Source organism: Chanodichthys erythropterus, chromosome 9 (assembly GCF_024489055.1).
Source record: "Chanodichthys erythropterus isolate Z2021 chromosome 9, ASM2448905v1, whole genome shotgun sequence".
NCBI lineage: Eukaryota > Metazoa > Chordata > Actinopteri > Cypriniformes > Xenocyprididae > Chanodichthys > Chanodichthys erythropterus.
In genome coordinates, this window is record NC_090229.1 from 28,375,131 (window position 1) to 28,379,721 (window position 4,591).

General features: G+C 34.8%; 1 long non-coding RNA gene across 1 annotated transcript; it reads right to left on the reverse strand.

Moving 5' to 3' along the window:
- Positions 1 to 433: 433 nt before the first annotated feature.
- On the reverse strand, positions 434 to 2,451 carry LOC137026694 (uncharacterized). The gene is made up of 4 exons (XR_010895911.1): positions 2,209 to 2,451; positions 1,939 to 1,969; positions 1,611 to 1,692; positions 434 to 612 (listed from the first exon to the last, which is right to left on the reverse strand). It is a non-coding gene; the product is annotated as an uncharacterized lncRNA (long non-coding RNA).
- Between the last annotated feature and the right edge of the window lie 2,140 nt (positions 2,452 to 4,591).

A 4,591-nucleotide genomic window follows, 5' to 3' on the forward strand; every position in this document is an offset into this window, starting at 1 on the left:
GTCTGGTTGCAGCAGAGAAGAAACTGAATGTGCAGCAGTCTTTGCTACACTGTAAAACTTTTCGCTGTAAATTTACAGTAAAATACTGGCAGCTGGGTTGCCAGCCACTTACTGTATTTTTACAGTACTACTTCTGTAAACAACATTTACAGTATAGTGCTGTAATTATCAAATACAGTATCCTGCTGTAATATTATGTACTTTTACAGCATTATACTGTTTATCTACAGCTATTAACTGTATTTATACAGCTTTTCATACTACACTTATATTTGTCATTAAATAATTAAAAAATATAGTTTTGTTATATGGCGGCAAAGGAAATGGAAAGCAACATACTCTTGAGTTTTAAAACTTTTATTATTTTTTTTTATGGAAAAAAGCAGAAAATTGCAATGTTGAAAGGTCAACATTTTAAATGCACTCAGCAGTTATCAATGAACAATACAGCAATCTTATTTACATTTAACATTTTTTCAAATGTGGAGTAAAAACAAATAGTAGGCCTACAAGTTTTACAGTACTGCTCCTTTTTTGCACAGTGTTGCCAGTCTTGGAAGTCACTTTCCCTTCTTGTTTCTTGAGCCGTGTGCATGGTTGATGTCAAAGTACCTAAAAAAGCAGAAAAGAAAGAGAAAAAAAAGGAGAGAGAGAAAACAGTAATGAATATTGTGAATATATGCACCATAGCATTTTTGTGAACATAAGGACTAACAGCCTAAGCATTTGATTGCAGTAAGTTAAAATGTCCAATTAACACTTCAGAAAAGATGCAACTAAAAAATAATGATTATAATTGTATTCAATTAAATTGTTTATTCATTGAATGGACTATATGCACAACTGCTTCTGCGTTGTACGTCGTACTACATCTCGGGAGTTTCTGGTAAAAGCATTCAGCTCCCCTCCATACAGCACTAACCTGCTGCAGTCCAGTGCTCGTCTTCTCATTAACTGTTTTTCTCTTACTGTTTTTCTCTTACCGTTTTTCTCATATTTTATACCTGTTGAATTTAGCTTGTGTGTGTTGATGCTCTTATCCCAGTCTTTTAAAATAGTATAATAAATAAGTGGTACCTGCCTCGAGACATTTAGCAATGTTAAATACACACATTCAAGGTGAAGAATGGTAGGAAACAGATTGTTAAAGTAATCCATGTGTCTCTGCGACATGTGACAGAAAGCTCTCACATCAAAAATATCTTAATTTGTGTTCTGAAGATGAGTGAAGGTCTTACAGGTGTGGAACGACATGAGAGTGAGTAATTAATGACAGAAATTTCATTTTTTGGTGAACTAACCCTTTAAACAGTAACGCGCTGACAGCGGACTGACAGATATACTTTGAATATTAAGAATTTGAATACTAAGTATTACACACAGTGAAATGATTGTCAATGAAAAATAGGGATTAAAATATTTAATAAAAATAAATGAAGGTTTGTCCTGAACTTATTCATCAGGTCTCACACACACTGCAGCATCGATCACTAAGCAGAAATAGGCAAGTTGTATTATTTCAAAACGTGTGTTACAAGCCTCAGTGCAAGTACTCCATTATTTGCCATAAACCTGATTACATCACATGTGAAATTAGGTGCAATACTTACATTAACATAACCATATTTCACAGAAGGTCATTTCCCCCCCTTCCTGGTTCTTGAGCCATGTTTAGGGGATATGTCAAAGAGCCTAAAAGCAGAAAAGCAAAGAGGGAGAGAAAGAGAGAGAAGTGAATATTGTGCATTCATTCACCATAGCATTTTTGTGAACACAAGGACTCACAGCTAAGCATATGATCTCAGTAATGTCTCCTGTTACACTTCAGAAAAGATGCATCTTAAAATATTGCTTAAAATAATTGACAAAATAAAATCGTTTATTCACTGAATTCTTTGTCATAAACCTGATACACTTGAAAATAAGCACAACACTTACGTAAACAATGGAGCACATCAGATGATTGAGCCTGAAACGAGAGAAAATAAATAAATAAATAAATAAATAAGCAAAACAGTTTAAAAATCAGGTTGTTCGAATAACATATGCTAAGGTTGTCTATAACATGAAACATCAGTGTTACTGCGTGAAGCGCTGAGAACAGAGTAACGTTAACCTTTTGCTCATGAGAAGTTTAACATTTCAAGATCAAACCATTCATGACAAAATAGAAACGCGAACGAAAAGCTCCATAAAAGACTGACTTACCGTATTCTCAGCCGAACAATCGTTTATCCGTCTTCTCGACACAGGCAAACGTTTTGATTAATCAGGCGGAAAATAACATCTCCGTCTTCTCAGCAGCGCCGTCCAGTCATCCCGCGTCTCAGGCAAACTGACGCTTCAAAAGCTTAAAACTGCACACTATATTCACTCAAATATCGTTTAATGATAACATTAAACCCTGAAGAGTCGACGTGAAACACTAAAAGCGTTGGGAGAGAAGCTAAAATGTATGCCTGGCCTAGAAATTTGAAATGAGCGCGGTAAAAAAAAAAAAAAAAAAAACAATCCCATAATGCAATGCTTCTACAGTGTTATACTGTATTACGAGTGAAACGGGCTGAAAACAGAAAACTACTGTATATTTACAGACATTCTGTAAAATATACAGCATGTTACTGTTTTATGAAAATACAGTATAATACTGTTAGAAATTTCCTGTAAATTTACAGTAAAGTTTTGTGTACAAACAAATTCAAACTAAGAGAAATACTTGTGAATCTTCAGGACTTCCAAAAACAAGAACAGAACAACCAGGCAAAATAGTAACATTAACAGACAACTAGAAAATACAAGCAAACAGGGGAGCTAACAAGATAATACAGTAGATGAGACACACCTGAACAGAAAACAAAACAATATGTATAGAACCAAACTGACAGGGGACAGAGGAGAACTGAGCCAATAAATAGATTAGAAGATAAATTAAGAAACACAGACATGAACAGAACTCAAAACATGACACTGTTATTTCGAGATTGGATCCTTTTATTCATTTTCTCTGACTTTTGGAAGAGTGGAGAACTTTGTCTTCATTAAACTCTCTGTCAACTGATTGAACTTCACCTTTGACTCCTGCTACATTGAGCATATTGGTCTCTTTATGGAGTCTAACTATATTTTCCCTACAGTATAATCCTTGAAATAATATAAGCTGTTTTTTTTTTATTCATTTTTTTTTTGTATTTTGTAATACTTTTAATGTGACACCTGACACCAAAAATATGTGCAAACACTATTCATGTCCTCAAAAAATTATATTGATTCCACTGCAAAGCTAAATACACATCATTTGTTATTTGCTGGTGATTTTAATTGTGTTTTCGATCCTCAGCCTGACAGGTCCAGCACTAGTAGTAATGTTTCTGATATGGCAAAGGCTTTTTCTCTATTTATGCAACAGAATGGCTGTGTGGATCCTTGGAGATTCTTAAACCCAATGACTAGGCAATTCTCCTTTTATTCCCATGTCCATCACTCCTTTTCCAGACTAGACTATTTTTTTATAAACAACTTGTTTATATCAATTGTTAAGAAAGTTGACTACTCAGCTATAGTTATTTCCGATCATGCTCCTGTGGTGCTGGACCTGCATTTCCCTTCAAACATCAGGGAACACCCACTCTGGACATTTAATTCATTACTACTATCTACTATATAAATTCTGTAACTTTGTCTCAACTAATATAGACACGTTTCTGGAATTCAATAAAACAGATACAGTGTCTTACTCTTTACTTTGGGAGACTTTGAAAGCTTACTTGAGGGGCCAAATATTATCTTATACATCGTATGCTAATAAAGAATGTAATAAGGAACTGCAAGCACTCTCACAATCCATATTAGATTTAGACAGACGATATTCTGAATCGCCTACAGCCGAATTACGTAAAAAAAGAGTGGACTTGCAGACAAAGTTTAATTTTTTATCCACTACTCATGCAGAGCAATTAATAATGAGGACACGTGGTCTTTACTATGAGTATGGAGACAAATCAAGTCGGCTCTTGGCTCACCAGTTGAAACGTCAGGTTGCTTCCCGTCTTATTTCCCAGATAAAGGACTCTGATCAAACTTTAACTAGCAATCTAGAACAAATTAACAAAACTTTTAAAACCTTTTACTCCTCATTATATACTTCTGAATTCCCTTCAGACCCAACAGATATGGAAAATTTCTTAGATAATTTAGATATTCCCACTTTGCAATCAGATAAGGTGGTAGATTTAGAGCATGACCTCGAGATTGAAGAAATCAGTAGGGCCATTATGGCAATGAAGAGTGGGAAGTCTCTGGTCCTTGATAGGTATCCAATAGATTTTTATAAGAAATTTAGGGAAAAACTTGCGCCAATTCTTCTTCAAGGTTTTAAGGAATTGTTGGAGGCAGGCTCTTTGCCTCCAACTTTTTCGCAAGCATCCATTTCACTCCTCCTTAAAAAAGATAAAGATCCTACCCAGTGTGAATCATATCGCCCCATATCTCTTTTAAATACTGACAATAAAATATTAGCTAAAGTGTTAGCATTTCGTTTAGAACGCGTCCTTCCCTCAATAATTTCAGACGATCAAACGGGATTTATTAAAGG